The sequence below is a fragment of the Sceloporus undulatus genome, chromosome 5, assembly GCF_019175285.1.
Source record: "Sceloporus undulatus isolate JIND9_A2432 ecotype Alabama chromosome 5, SceUnd_v1.1, whole genome shotgun sequence".
NCBI classification, from domain to species: Eukaryota; Metazoa; Chordata; class Lepidosauria; order Squamata; family Phrynosomatidae; genus Sceloporus; species Sceloporus undulatus.
In genome coordinates, this window is record NC_056526.1 from 161,701,539 (window position 1) to 161,718,489 (window position 16,951).

At 37.7% G+C, this 16,951-nt stretch overlaps 1 long non-coding RNA gene across 2 annotated transcripts; it reads left to right on the forward strand.

Annotated features, from left to right (window-relative positions):
* Positions 1 to 373: 373 nt before the first annotated feature.
* Positions 374 to 14,316, forward strand: LOC121932169. Of its 2 annotated transcripts, none has more exons than XR_006104280.1 (3): positions 374 to 481; positions 9,730 to 9,853; positions 14,194 to 14,316. It is a non-coding gene; the product is annotated as an uncharacterized LOC121932169 (long non-coding RNA). The 2 variants fall into 2 exon arrangements; XR_006104279.1 differs by lacking the exon at positions 14,194 to 14,316 and adding an exon at positions 10,898 to 11,102.
* Positions 14,317 to 16,951: the final 2,635 nt, after the last annotated feature.

Genomic DNA, 16,951 nt, shown 5'->3' on the forward strand with positions numbered 1-16,951 from the left:
CTGCTTGGATACAGCATCTCTGTCCCTTTTATATGCAATTTTGAGATGGGATGTTTACATTAACAATTAGGTTACTGTTCAGAAAGAACACCCCTTTAGAGCCTCCCTGGTGTCAGTGCATTTATACATACATGTGGAAGTGTGCACTTTCCAGAAAGAAGTGGAAAAATCCAACTCCTTTTTAGTCTAACTTTTCTCCCCATGACACAGTTTGGGTGTGCTTTCGGACTGGCTTCAAGGCACATATCGTCTAAATCCCCCGCCTCAAAGCTGGCCCCAAGTTAAGTTTTCAGACTTTGTGACAGGCAGATTCAAATTGCAGGTGAACTTTGCTCTAGCAAGCAAGCAGGCAGGCAGTCAGTCAAGCAAGCAAGCAAGCAGACAAACAAGCAGGCAAGTAAACAAACCTGCCAGCCAGCCAGCCAGCCAGCCAACCAACCAAAGAAACAAAAAAACACTTCTTGAAATCAGCTGTCTTCAGGTATCTTCATTGTAGTTTTTTTAAGTCTTGTTCCTCACTTTTGTCTTTGGGGTTTTCCTGTTTTTTATTTTGTTTTTGTTTTGTTTTTTGGCTTGGCTTCTGTTTTCCTAGTTCTATCTCATATTTGATTGCTGTTCAAACCTTCAGAGATCTAATTCACCTAATATTTATTCACAGCATTGAAATGACTGGGCTGTGTGGACACAGTTTATGCCTCCTGGTCACATGGATACTACTGTTTTATCACTGATCTAAAACGCAGAGATGCTACCATAGCAGAATAATGGAAATGATTTGATTATGCATCATGATTTACTTATGCAGAACTGTCAAATGGACAGTCAATTTAATAATGGTCATTTTAGTCAATTAACTGTATGGCTTGTGCCATATTAAAATACAAATTATAATACCTCAATACAGATGGCTTTTTGAGGATATTTCCTAATGATAATTTTCTTGCTTTCTCAGCTACATAATAATATCATTTAAGTGAAACAACCAGCCTATGTTATAGTAAATTCCATAAATCACTTGTAGGGGCTCTTTTCCCTATTTAGTTACATAAGACTTAATTTATTCAGGTTGCAGTCCTTACTACCTCAGGAATAATTCTTATGATACACACTAGATTTACTCCCAAATAGACATGTTCACTCTTTTCAATGTGGTTTAGCAGAAAAATAAACCAAATTGCTTGCAGTTTGATATACTTAGTCCTACTGAAGTGATCATGTACAACTGTACAGTCCATGTTGTGTAGTTCTAGAGGTTTCGTTACATAGATGCTACTGATGGCACCTATAGAAAACAATTCACAGACTAAAAAGGAATTATCTGTGATAATGATATAGTTTTAAATCTATGTCAACTGTAGGACATATCCATATAGAAATATGAATGCACATTGGTTAAATACTAGATATCAAAAGAATATAAGAATGTTCTTAAAAATGAAATGAAATTTGATTCTTAAGTATTGGGAAGTCATGATGAGGAGGATCTTGGACGGCCAAGAATCATTGTACTTATTCTGTAAATAATTTACATGCTTTTGCTGAAAAAGGGCCTGCATTTTCTGCAAAGAATACAATTTTCTGTGAAAAAAATAATATTTTCTAGCATTTTCACAAAATGGTGTTTTCTCTGCAAAATAAATAAATAAATAAATAATTTTTTTTAAAAATGTGCAAATTGTGTACTGACTAGATCATTTTATACAGAGAAAATGGTTTTCTGCCCCAAAACGCTATGTACAAAATTTATGCAGAATTGATCCTGACTTGCATTGAGACTTTGGAAACTATAACCTTCAAAAACTTTCTCACAGCAGGCATAAAAGTGATAAAATCACTTGTTGCTTCCTTCAAGAACAAAATAATTGAAAGAATTGCACACACATGTCTGTGCTACTTGACTCCAGACACAGTGCATTGTTTTCTTGAGCATGAGGCACATGGCAAGGATTTTTAAAAGAAGGATTCCCCAAAGACATACTATCTTGCTGAATTCAGCACTGCACTCAGGATGAGAGATAAAGTGGAGTGATATGATGAGCAAAGTGCAGGCCATAGGCCACATGCAGGGTTAATTTGTTTTGTCTCAATATGTGCTTTAGGGGGATTTGGGCATTTTTACATTTTCAAGTCACTTCTCAACTTGTTTATTGTTGTTTTTTTTTACTATTGCTCACAGATTGTGTTGCACAGAGAGGTGGGATATTAATAATAATAATAATAATAATAATAATAATAATAATAATAATAATAATAATAATTACTATTGATCTTAAAATGGCTTGAAGATAAACAGTTAGTTTGTGGCAGTGGGGTGCATTGAAGGTGCATCCCTCCAAGGTCTCATGGGGGGTTAATGCAGCTTTCCAGTCTCCCACAGTGTCCTACCCCTGTTCACAAGTATGATAGAATCTAGCCAATCTTCCTAATAAGTAAACATGGAATCACTAGTTTGCAAACAAGTCAAGGAAATTATTGGACATTATGCATGAAAAATAAACACAGTCCTTGTGGAATACTAGACATAATGATTTAATCAGAACAAAGCAACAACAACAATATCAAAATCAACATTAGGCTTGATAAGTAAAATGAAACAAGTAATACCACAATGTCTTCTTTTCATTCTTAAGCTTTTTGGTGACATTTTTCATAATATAGATATAGTATAATTTTTACCCAGACATAAGATTATGCTTTTAGTTAACATATTCAAACTGAAAAACATGAAAAAATACCCCAGCTTGAAAGCTTCTTATTCATGTTGCTGGTTTCCTGCTGCCCTGATTCTTGTACAAATGAAGAATCACTGTGGGTTATATTACTACTCTTTGGAGGATAACAATCTCTCACCTCTCCTCATTAGTGACTATGTATTATTTCAGTAGTTCAATAGGATGTGTTATATTAATCCTTACTTTATTCTGCAGAGCAGAACATGGACACACACACACAAACATGCATGCATTTATAATCCAGACTTCTTTCCATCACATTTAATCCTCTTGACACTAGAAGGAAAGATTTACCAGCATGACATGAACAATCCATTTTGCATTATCAAACATCAAAACATGATGTCCTAGTTTTGGCATCTCAAATTTAAGAAATCAAATATATTTCATAGAGTTATTTGGCTTCATTAAACTTTTTTAACATTATACTCAAATAGTTATCCGATATTTAGCCTTTTTATTTCATCCACTCCTTCAGCTGTTTCTGAATAGACACATAGGGCTGAATCCAGATCTTATCTTCCAGATGGGCTCTATCATCCACATAAGGTGGCTTCAGTCTTTTTTCAAGGTTGCCTCTGGTCACCCCATTCATTCAGATTCCCTGATCCTCTGTGTAACATTCACAGAAATGTGGATGTTTTCTGTAAGAGAAAGTTGCAGGGGATAAGAAGTGGCTTGAAAAATCCATTTCCGCTAGACTAGGAATCCTTTCACACTACACAGTTATAGCACTAAAATTCCATTTAACTGGCATGACTGCATCTTATGAAGTCATGACGTTTGTAGTGTGGTGAGTCATCAGAGCTCTTTGGGTAAGAATGCTAAGCATTCCTCTCTAAACTTATGACCAAGGATTTCATAGCAAAAGGAATGATAGTGGTATAAGTGTATATTGTGAAAGGGCCCAAGATGAATGTGCCTAAATCTAGATGACATCATGATGTCCACACAGTCTGTTATTATCAATGTACTAAGCATCAATATTGCAAGGATGGGATGCAGTTCATTGGCACACCCAATGCTAATATTAATTGTGTATTGTTAATTAGAAACTGCCATATAAAAATGGGAAGGAAAGTCAAAATGCAGTATAATAGTAAAATACAGTACAATACAAAACACAGTCAACAACATTTGAGTAGATCTACATGAGATCTATATAGGTCTGTGAACCTTACGCTGCATCCGCACTGCAAAAATAATGCAGTTTGAGACCATTTTAACTGCCAAACCTCCATCTTATGGAATCCTGGGATTTGTTGTGGCACCAGAGCTCTCTGACAGAGAAGGCTAAATATCTCAGAAAACTACATATCCCAGAATTTGCCCTGGCAGTGTCAAAGGTGCATTATTTCTATAATGCAAATGCAGCCTAAGTTCAGGTAAGAGTAAGAACTGTAGTATCCATGTTAGAATTGTTTATTGTTATAAGGGGGGAAACATATTTTTGATACTAATTTTCAAGACCTTATACATTTTTTACCAGAACACTAGCACTAATATTTTATAAACATCATCCAGCTTCAGAGGGAGAGAGTCAGGCGAGCTCCATTGCGCCTAGCTCAAGTAAATGAAGAGCCCTCCTTCTAGCCCATCTGCTATGGCAATGGCCCCAATGAACCTTCCCCACTACCATTCCCTTCTTCTTTTGTGTCATGTCTTTTTAGATTGTAAGCCTGGGTGCAAGGAAGTGTCTATTTTTTTTAAAGGAAACCACTCTGAGAGCCTTTGTGGCTGAAAAGCAGGGTATAAATACTCTAAACAAACAAACAAACAAACATCAATATATACCCAATGAGCCAGTACATGTCTCTTAAACTACATTAAACCAAATCCAGTATGGAGTCATTGCTCTTTAGTCATAGCTGGTAATAAAGTTTATGTAAAAGAAACAAGATTTCATGTGTTTAGTGTTTATTAGCTTCTTAGATGCTCTCTCTCTCTCTCTTAAGAATTTTGACTCACTTTTTTTTTCTAGGAGATTAGTGGAATCAATAGCTTGCAACTAGCTCCATGTATCTCTTCCATGAAGCTAATATTTATTTGAACACGGTGCCTATGTGCTGCATTGTAGTGGCATCTAGTGAAACAATACAAACATTACAGAATATTGGGATATCAGCTCCACTACCACAAAGGGAATCGCCCTTGGGTTCCAGAGAGTAAGAACTTTGCAAAAATAGAAGCTTCCGCTCCCCAGCACTAGTGTATAACATACAATTCTAAAAAAAATAATCTAGTTCTGTATTTTAGATTTAACCTCTTCACCCTGCTTTTATCAGTTTTAATAGAGCTGTACTGTATATCACTTCCATGTAACTCTGTTTCAGGTATTAGAAACAACTTTTGCTCTGAGTACTTAAAAAAACCCCAAACAGAGTTCATTAAACTCATGCATAAGACTTTGGCATGACTGTTTTTCCAGCTGTACTACGTAGATGGGAATTCCCATCAAGCTTACTACAATCAATGAGTACAAATGATAGTGCTTGATTGAAATCATATGAACATCTGCCTTTGAGTAAACACTACTGAATTCAGTGGGGCATACTCAGTAGGCATGCAGAGGCTTATGTTGTTAATTCCATAATGAAAGAGATTTGTTACCATGCTTGCATTTTGTATATGTTCCTATGGGGTTTGAATACAGTATGTGCGAAATTCCGTTTTTGCAGGGGACAGATCTGGAATGAATCTTCCATGAAAATGGAGGGCTGACTGTATTACAATTATATCTTATACATTGTGATTCTAGTTTAACAAGGAATATGTTCACTCATTTTGCTGTTTAATAGCAACTATAGTTACAAAACAAACAAAAAGAGCTTAATTTATATACCTCTTCATACTGAACTAACAATGTCTAAGCAGTTTACAACTGTAAACTAATTGTCCCCAACAAGTTGGGTACTCATTTTAGCGATCTCGGAAGGATGCAAACCCGAGTCAAGCTGGAGCCTCCTTAGCTGGGATTAGCTCACAACCTTATGCTTTTGAGTGAGTGGCCTCCGTACAGGCATTTAACCACTGTGTTCATCATGTGAACTGTGTCCCTTTCTGCTGAATGAAAAAACAATCTGCTTTTAATGGTAACTGAAAAGTAACAATTTTACTTCTTTTTGAGATATGTAACTATAAAGAGGTTAACTTTTTTAAAAAGGTGAAAGTATAATAGTTAATTTAGCAAGCTTTGGATCTGTATCTGTAAACTAACTACATTTTAGAATGGCAATGGGAATCATGAGGTTCTCTTCATGTTTTAGGATTGCATCTCTCAAATTCAGCATCGGCTATATTGTCTGGGGCTGAAGAGACTCGCAGTCAAACACTGTCTAGAGGCCTGCATGATCTTTGCCTCTTGTTTTAGACTAAACTTTCCCTTGCTCCCTTCTAATGACAAAATGAAAGTCCTGTATTGGAGGTCACTGTAAGATATATGTTTATTGTAGCCCAATTAATTCCACATCTATCCTCACTACACCACGTCAGCCACAGGGTTTTTTTGGAGGCTATACAAAAAACCACTAAAAATTCATAAAATACTGTCTGTAAGTAAATTATAGAGAAAGCATGCCCCATGGGATTATTACTTTGCATTGCAAATCCAAATTGTAGATTTCCCCCCTTGGGGGTTTGCTGGAGGTTATAGTTGTATGCCTGAACACATTCAAAACTATTGTTATATCTGGACTGCAGTAGTGAAAATGTCTTAAAAGATTTCTATTCTGTCACATTTCCCCTGTTTCAAAGGTGGGGATCCTAGTTATATTTGGTAGGCCACCATCGGTTGTAATAAGCTAAATACTACTGTTATTGAGAAGTAGATCTTTGTTTATATTAATTTACTTTTTCTGCTGCATGCAGCACTTTGGCCGGGGTATATGATATTTTTATACCTTTTAAAATAAGTTTTGTGCCTGTGCTAATTGGCAATGTAGCTGCAAAGTTGGGAAACTGATTGGGTAGATATCTCCAAGATTATTTTGACATTCTTTTATAGCTTGAATAATTCAGGTCAAATTCTGTTTCTGCTCCACTGGAAAGAGAAGTAAAGTGTGCCTGAGAGACAGAAAGAGAGGTTATTTTTTCACAGTCAATAAGGGTATATTAGGTCTGCTTCACCCATGTTGTTTTAGCCATATACAGTAGGAGATATTGGAAACCATGACTCCCATCAGCCCTTGCACAAAATGACATTCCTAGATATGTTGGGTAACCTCTAGACTAACAACATGCCCTCTTGCAAGCTGTGACAAACCAATGAAAATGAATGTCTTACCATGTGAGGTAAGATAAGCCACCAGACACCCTTCACCTGTTCTTTAGACAAGCTTCTGCACCATTAACATTTTTAGTGACTCTTATGTCCAGGGTATGCAAAAATCCAATTAGACACACATGGGAAAAAAGCAGTTTAGCCAAGAGAGTCAAATCAGCCACCGTTTCCAATTCAATACATAGTGAAGAATCAAGCAGATAAAAATTCCAGAAAAATAGTTGCTTTTAAAATTAGGCAACATATCATTACTTAACAAGAATTTTAAGGCTCCTAGGAATAACTCAGTGAAATGTTTGTTTCCAGGACAGGAAACCTCTAAGCTTTCCTGGCAGAGTTTTTAGTCCAGTCTTGCTTGTTCCTGTTGTTGTGAATAAGATTTAAGTTTCTTTTACCACCAAAGGTATGCATTAGGTCAGCTGGTCAACTCCCAGGGAGGAATTTTTTTTGAGTAATCTATAACCTTGGATGGCTTGGTCGTACACCCATCACCTAGGCTGATGATGAGGCAACCTAGAAAAGGACAGAGATGTTGACATTTGATTCTTTAGTATCCTGACATGTCTGGGAAAGTGTCACTATCTAGAGAATTCTAATCCAAGAAATGTATGTGTGCGTGGATTGAATCTGTTACAAAAAAGTTAGCATATTAAGAGATAGATGAGGTGGCACTATTTTGGATATCTTACAACCTGGCTCTTTTGTGCTTTATATTTATAATTATTCTTAAGGGGAAATATGCTCTCTGGAGTTTTGTTTTTTGTTTTTGCTACATGCAAATAATTTCAATTTAGAAAAACGTTCAATAATATAATAACATATACACTATTTGGGTTATGAATTTATGAACAGTTAATCTGAAGTGGGTAAAAATATTCAGGACACATTCCGTGATGACTTTCTTTCCATAGGGCCTCCCCCCCCCCCCAAGAACATCATGACAATCCTTTTTAGAACTCTTGTTCTACTGAAGATAAGTATAGTGAGGTCTATTGGAGAAGAGTGTGGTAACTGGGCTTCTCATATATCCATACACATTTGTTATAATATAGCCACATGCTAGTTTGATGTAAAACCCACATTTGACAGTTCCATAGCTTCATTTTACTCTGTTTGAATTTTGTGTATTCATTAAAGAGGTGTATGGGGCTGAGCTACTTTTTTAGCTTTTTGTTTGCCTCATTTAAGCTCTTGATGCTTTGATAGATGTTTATTATATAGTAGCATATTATGGAAATAAATATATTTTAGGTCTGTGCAGGAGCCAGGCTAACTGTAAATAAAGATAAGATGAAGATAAATAACTATCTTAATAACACTTTCTCAAGTGTACTTAAGAAAGGAAGGCACTCACTAGCCTGACCCTTTATGGAAGTGCATTGGCTGATGTCAGTGGGCTGGTGACAATTCCTATTGAACTCAAGACAGATAGTATGAACTGAATGACTAGAGAAGGCTAGAGAAGATGTAAAGTAGAAGCCTTTTGACTAGCAAAGCACCAGGGGTTCCTTCCGCCAAACCCATTCACCTCTGCTATATCTGCCAGGCAATTGTAGACAATCTGAACTCATATGTGTGGTAAGATAATCTTTTCTTGATGAAGCATGTTATCCAATACTAAAACTACTGCTGGTGTAGTGTTAAGTTTAAACAGACACACTAGGACAGAAGGTATGTAGAGAGATCTTGTAGCACCTTTGAGACTAACTGAAAGAAAGAAGTTGGCAGCATGAGCTTTCATAGACTTCCACCTACTTCCTCAGATGATGTTTTGCTTTTGTTTTTGAGGAAGTAGACTGAAGTCTATGAAAGCTCACACTGCCAACATTTTTCTTTTGGTTAGTCTCAGAGGTGCTACAAGATCTCTCTACATACTGATTTTACAGACTAACACAGCTATATCTTTGAATTCTACCACTATGATAGAGGGTGTAACATTGTGCTATATAATCCTAAGCAAAGGGTAAACTTGTTATAAGAATATGCCTAGACTGATTCCCGCTCTATGTAAGCTGTGTCATTGAGGATGGTGCATTTATCTGTGCAGGAAATAACATTTTCTTAATGGAAAACAAAATTTTGATACAGAAATTTTAATTCCTGTGCAAAAATTTATATTTTCTATGCAAATCAACCATGTGAAAATTTTAGACAGAATAAACCCTACATTATAGCAACAGGAAACAACATTTTCTGCACAGGAATTAATATTTCTGCACTGAAATAGTCTTTTCCATGAAGAAAAGATATTTCCTGTACAAGCGAATTTTGTGCAGATTAAGTCCCATATTGCAAAGGCTCATTTTAGTCTAGGAAATGTCTGATTAAAGGCTTTCATGGCTGGCATCCATAGTTTTTTGTGGGTTTTTCGGGCTATGTGGCCATGTTCTAGAAGAGTTTCTTCCTGACATTTCGCCAGCATCTGTGGTGGGCATCTTAAGAGAATCTTTCTCTGAAGAATCTTTCTCTGAAGATACCAGCCACAGATGCTGGCGAAACGTCAGGAAGAAACTCTTCTAGAACATGGCCACATAGCCTGAAAAACCCACAAAAACAATGTCTATTCAGTTTCTCAACCTTTGAAATACATGTTGTTATTTTTTTACTGTTTCATAAATATTTTCAAATATTCTTTCCATCCATGTTGTTATCATGATCGAACATATTCTAACCCTGTACATTTTAACACTGTAAGTCTAACAGTCCAATCTGATGCAGTTTTGTTCAGAAGACAGTTCTACTGAATGCAGAGGAAGTACTCCTAGCTAACTGCATCTGGGAGAGTTTAAATGAAGAATGCTTTGAACAGAGGTGACAAACTGCACAGCAAGCATGTTTTCAGGTAAATGTAAATAGAAGTTGCTACCAAAAAGTTGACAGCTGTGGAGTTTAGGAACTTGCATTTTCAGACAGACACTTAAAAGTGATTTCCCCATGGGAAGATTAAACAATGAATTAAAGCATTGTGATTCCAAAGCAGTTTGCTGAGCTAAAGAAGTTTCCTTAGAAGCAATTTACTGTTTACAAATATGCGAGAAAAGTAACAGAACAATAATTAATGCCAAACTTTACAAAGACTTCACTTTTAGCTGATCCCTCAGTTCCTTTGAACAGTTTTATTACATCTGTGTAGCAAAATAAAAAAGGCAAACTCTCACCAGCACATGAATCGTAATCTGCTATGCTGCTGAAACAGTCTGGGTTTTTTCAAAAGCCAATTATTTTTCTTGCTGTAAAACAGCATCTAAATAGGTGGAATTTACACAGCTAGAACTGATTAATATTAACTGTAGATTGACATCACATTCTTAAGTCCATTTACTTTAAAGTAAATAATGTTGCTTTGAACAGAAATGGGAGAAATTGGCTTTAAGAATACATGCCATGATAGTTGGATGTTCTCTGCTAGTTTACTTACTAGAAACTGCTTGGAAAAGACCATAAGGGAAAACAGTGGCTCTTATTTCCCAGTGCATATGTTTAAAATTTGGGTGTAATAAGTTATTTAGAAATTATGTATGAAAACAGATGCAAGACAACTAGGGTGCATCTAGTCACACACACACATGCATGCATGCACACATGCACGCACGCACAGAGAGAGAATCTACCTAAACTGCAGAAATATAGCAGTTTGATACCACTCTGACTGCCATGCCTCTATTCTACAGAATCCTGAGGTTTGTAGTTTGATGAGGTAGCAGAGCTCTCTGACAGACAAGGCTGAATAGCTCACCAAACTACAAACCCCAGGATTCCAGAGGATGGAACAATGACAGTTAATGTCTTGTCAAACTACTTTATTTCTACAGTGTGGAAGAGCTGCAGGACATAATGAATGAATTCTCAGGGCTTTCTCACCTTTTATAATCCTGACTCCACACAGGTTAAAAAAATCATGGATTGCCAGCATTGGTTATTTAAGATATACAGTGTGCCTGAACCCTCCTGCGTAAGGCAAATACTGGATATGCTCGAGCTCCATTGAAAACGACATGGCTCATGCATTCGGTGCAGCATGGTGTGTGCACCATAAGCACACGTGCCTTTGCCTCTACCGTTATGTGGATTTCAGTGTAAGCTGAAAGCTGCATATGATGCACCCAGGTATGATGTGGGTGCACTGTACAAACAACACTGACTAATGAAATTGGGGGAGGACCTGACAGAACTTACAGCCTAGACCTTTCTTGCTGTAGCACTGTGTCTAATAAACTGTTAATCTGCATTAAAGTACTAAAGGGTTCTGCAGTATAAGTAATATTTTTTTGAAAAACCTATTGCTTCTCCAAAGCAGAAAAATGTGAAGTGCTAAACTTAACTATCCCAGAACATCATTTTAAGGCCACCAGTGACATGGGAATCTGTTAAAATATTTCAAAATGTATTAAAACATAAAATTGCAATGCACTGCTTATTGCCTGAATCACTCTTGTGAACTGTAGAACAACCTAAGCCAACACAGTGAGGCTAAAGCAGAATTGGTGTTAAATGTAGTGTGAATGCATTTGTAGTGTCAAGCAGCTTTTTTATATTATTATTATAATAAAGTAGGGGCCAAATTAAGGACATCACATAGAGAGGGGGACTTAACTGCTTCCCTCACAGTGTGTTCCCAATGAAAATCTCTTATTGGAAGGAAAATTTCCACTAACACCAAGCTTCAGTTGGTACCATTTTCTTCCATATTTAGATGTAGCTTCAGATATCTATTTTCATTGGCACCATGATGAGGAAACATTAATTCTCTTCCTATTGTTGTCCTGCTTCCCCAGTGTTATTTTAAAAGAAAAAATAGACATAAACATTTAATCGCCATGTCTAGTGATATTGCCTTAAGTCAATCTATTTTTGTGGCCAGTGAATGTGTGTGCGGTCCAATGACTCTCACAGCTAGTCTCAACTATGAAGTAGAAAAGGTGTTTTCTTATTCCTTAAACATATACAGCGATAGCCATGATACAGCAAAATATCATAAAATCCAAAATCCACAAGACAGAGATACTTTTATTAGCCAACCAAAATGTATAAAATACATGATACAAGCTTTTTAAGCTCCACTCGCTTCTTCATCAGGCAAAGGTGTTAAAAAAAAGGTACAAGAGAAAGAAAGTTATAATGATGTTACTCTCACAGGCCTGCATTTTGTCAAGTGGTTGTTTTCAGTTAAGATTATATAGAGGGATATCCAAGCAGGCAAGCCACCCCATAGTTCACAAAGAAACAGTAAAGTTTAGCTGTTCACATTAAAATAAAACAGACAAACATAGAGGAGGGTATTTGGGGTGTGTTCACACAAACATGTGAACTATACTATAAAGAGGCCCACGTTTTTACGTACTCAGGGGAAGGCTTTCACATAATCTCACTATCCTCCCAGTCATATATGTTCTCTGCTCTCCTTTCACCAGAAGATAAAGCCCTCCCTTTAAACTTGAAAAGGCTTCTGAATATTTTACTTGATTAGATTTGATGTTCATGTAAAAGGGCTTTCATGTTTGAGGAGGGGCTGCTTTTTATGTTTGTCACTATGTCTTTCAAATTATTTTATACTGTATACATTTATTGTGGTTTTTACAAGATAGATCATTTAATCGTTTTTAACTTTCATATCATAAGGTTTTTAGTTGTATATTGCTTCAGTATAATAATAATAATAATAATAATAATAAATATTTATTTATATCCCGCCTCCTCCGCTTTGAGGATCAAGGTGGGTAACAGCAAAGTTAATACAATATACAACAATAAAAACAACAAGCCCCACAAGACCCCGACCCAACCCTCCGTCCCAACTATAAAATTAAACAGTAAAAGATGGTTTAAAAGTACATAACAATACATCAAAATTAAAAAAATAAAATAAAAAAATAATAAAAAGAGGGGAATTCAATTGGTTCTGGACATTATCAATCAGGGAAGGCCTGCCGGAAGAGAAAGGTTTTTGTCACCTTTTTCAAAGCCTTGAGTGAGGATAATTGTATGTTGTCTTGGTCCCCTTGTTGGTAGAAAGGCAGAATCTATGTTAAATAGATAGATAAATAAAAAGATTGAGCTGCATTTGTGAAAGAAATGCATAATTGTTTGAATGAGCCCTTCGAGCTTCTGTCCAATCCACAAGATGGAAACTCAAAGTGTTTGGATTTAAGTACACAAGGGGACTTAATTCATTAAAACACAAAAACATAAGGTTGAAAGTCATGGATTAATCACTTATCTCTGTCTCCTATGTTTCCCAATTCTTTTCTGCCACTACCTATACTTCTTCATTGTCTTCTTTTTCGGGGGGGGGGGGGTAGTAGCAGTTGTTCCTTAGACTCATGCCTGACAGTCATGTCAAAATTCCTGGAAATTGCATGATGTGGTCTGACATCATGCAAGAAAGCAAATCAGGCTCATTTTTATTTTGGCAGACTATAGGAGATGAAGAGTGAAAAGAAATGAAATTTAACCTAATCTTTCCTGCTGGTGTTCTATCTTTCAAAAGGATATATGTCTGCATAGAGGAATCCAGATGTTTTTATTTTTTAAAAAACAATAACACAATATTACTGGCCTGACCTTACTACATTAATGCCAGATACGGAATATAGATGTTATGTTTCAAAATTACATAATTATCATTATACAAAGCTGTTAAAAAAAAAAGACACATGATCAAATCTGTCAATTTCAGTTGCTCTGGGTTTTTAATTTTTTCCTACTTCATTTTTCCCATTTCTGCATTAAATTCCTCAAGACTTATATGCATTGTTTGAGCATTTTACAAATGCACCCAGTTTTGCACACATATTTGCAACATTAAAGCCCTTAATAAGAAAATACAAAACAGAAGCAAATGTTACATAGAAATGAGACTACAAAGAATTTACCCCTTTATTCCTCTGAAATACACAACTGAAAATACCTTTTTTATAGTAGAGCCTGGCCACTGCAGCTCCTCATTAGCTCCAGTTCTCCTTTCCTTCTGCACTCAACCAGCAAGTGCAACAAGACCTCTGTTGGTTTCCTCAACCACTGGGTCAATATTCATGTGGCTTACATTTACATACTCAGATCATACTTGAACATATAAAAACAACTGTCTCTTCATCCCTGTTCTCTAAATATGAGATTTGATGTAGCTAAAGAAAAGCAGGAATAAGTAACATTCACAAAAGTAAGATGTATTTTTTTTTCTAGAACAGAAATAGTATGGTTGTGCAGTCAAACTAGCCCCTCTTGCTTGAGGGATGGATAGATCTGTGTTCTTCTGTGTGGCATGCACTCTCAAGCCCAATGCCTAGACCCAGTTGATAGTTTCAGCTAGAGCAGATGTGCTAAATCAATGGAACTTAGCTAAGTATTGACTTAACAAGTTCATTAATTTCCTGTGACTAAGGCATTCCATTGATTCAGAGGGCCTTCTTGGTGGTTACTCCCAGGCTGTTGAATTTTCTCTCTTAGAAGTCCAGATTGACTGTACCTTTGCTCTTTTTTCAAAATAAGACAGGCATTAGGCCATTACCAGGTTGCTACAGGAGAGACTTTTAACTAAGTGTGTTAAATGTGTGTATGTGTGTGATGTGTGCCTTCACATCATTTCTAACTTATGGCAACCCATTAAGGGTTTCTCATTGCCATCCTCTGAGACTGAGATAGTGTGATTTGCTTAAGATCACCCAGTGGGTCTTCATGTCCAAACAGGGATTCAAACCCTGGTCTCCAGAACCGTAGTCCACCGGTCAAACTATTATATCATGGTGGCTCTTGTGAGTGTTACATTTCACAGATTAATATAAGGATATCAGAGCAGCTTTTTCTTCTCCTGTTTTTATAAGGTTCTTGCTTACCTTAAGAAACAATTTAGAGTCACACAGTACAGAATTTTCTGTGCCAGAGTTAGAAGATGTTACAGCAGTTTGCTTTTGCATGAGCCTACTGATAAGAACATGGCTCTGTCACTCCTTTATTGGCTTCCCCCGATGCATAACTGAGCACAAACTATTTTTGCTCTTTGAATTCATGTTACAGCCACTGACGTAAGCCAAGTTTCAAGAGGAAAAGAGGGAAGAGGAGATACAAACTAGGGCATTTAATGACAGCTGGGAATGTGGGACACCAGATAGTTAACTGTGGTCATATCTGCTAAACTGAGCAGTTGATAGATTGATGAAACTACATATGAAAATGATCTAGGAGTCCAAGTAGACCACAATTTGAGCATGAGTCAACAGTATGATGCAACAGATAAAGAAGGCCAATGTGATTATAGGCTGCATCAATAGAAGTATAGTGTCTAGATCAAGGTAAGTAAATGTGCCACTCTATTCTGCTTTGGCCAGGCCTCGCCTGGAATAATGTGTCCAGTTCTGGCCACAATTTAAAAAGGCTGTTGACAAGTTGGAGGGTGTCCAGAGGAGCGCCAACAAAATAGTGAAGGGACTGGAAATCATGCCTCATGAGGAAAGACTCAGGGATCTGGGTATGTTTAGCCTGGAAAAGAAATGGTTAAGAGGTGATATGATAGCCCTGTTTAAGTATTTCAAGGGGTGTCATATTGAGGATGGAGCAAGCTTGTTTTCTGCTGCTCCAGAGACTTGAACCTGTAACAATGGATGAAAGCTATCAGAAAGTGGATTCCACCTCAACATTAGAGGAACCTGGGCCCGCCTACAGTAAGAGCTGGTTTGCCTACAATGCTGCTCGGCCGAATAACACAGGATGACCATGTTGGAGGAAAGGCCACAAACTTTATTTAAGCAACCAATTGGTAGGTTGGCACATAAGCATGAGGTACAGGATCTGGCGAAATCAAAACAACCCCACGTTTGTCTGATTAACCACAACCTGGCACACCACAGGCATTGGGATGACCTAGGCTAAGGAACACCATATGACCGCATCTCTGCCATGTGTTCACATATTCGCTAAGCCCTAGTCACATGGGAGGCTGCTCGTCGTCCCGTGTTATGGGCCCCCGCAATGGCCATACGCCTGCCCTATTCCGCTATTCGCCCTGGTCACGACGACTCCAAAACCAGAGCTCCGTAGCCCTCTGGTAACCACACCGTGCAGATAGCCTGGCCTATGCTGCGCCCCAAAGTTTGTGACAAAAAACCCAAACCCAAGGGTGGGTGGGTGGGAGAAGGGCTCAGCTCCCGTCCTTCACTTCCTGCTTGGCTGCCTAACCAGCCGAGCCAAGCGCCACTGAGGGCCGGGCTGGCAGCACGGCCTATATAGGCCTAAGCCCGCCTTAGTACCCACCTGCCAGAGACCCGCCCCAGTGCACGACACCATCACTGCCCTGGAGGACAGAACTCCCGGTCACACGCCCAACTCCCAGAGCGTCGGGGTAAAGGGCCTGCCCTTTCGCCCCGCACACCAAAGGGAGCTGGGCAAGCCCCAGAGCACCTGGGGCTGTAAGTCGTTCGCTGCGTCTAACGGCAAAGAGCGGTCAGCACCACCGTTGGCAACTGCTTTTGACAGTGCAACACACACTCCCTCAGAGAGTGGTGGAATCTCCTTCTTTGATGTCTTATAAAACAGGCTGGAGGGCCATGTGTCATGATGCTTGTGAGTTATTTCCTACAGGGCAGGGGGGTTAGACTGATGCCCTTGTGGTCTCTTTCAATTCTGTGATTGTATGATTTATGATTCTATGGTGTACTTTACTCCTTCTCCCCTTTCTTATGTTTTTAAAAAGTTTTAAACTGCTTTAGTTCTGCTTATTGAATAGTTTCTTTGACTGTTCTCATTTTATAAGATTTTGTTTTAGCTTCATTTATTTTAACATGTTTTACGTTGAATATATTCTGAACTAGAAGAACGTTAGGATTTAATAAACATACTGTACTACATACATACATCCATACTTAATGGGGACTAGACGACCTATAGGTCCCTAGAGTCTTTGTGCATAGGCAAGAAGGAACAACAGCTAGGGAAAGAATAATTTCCT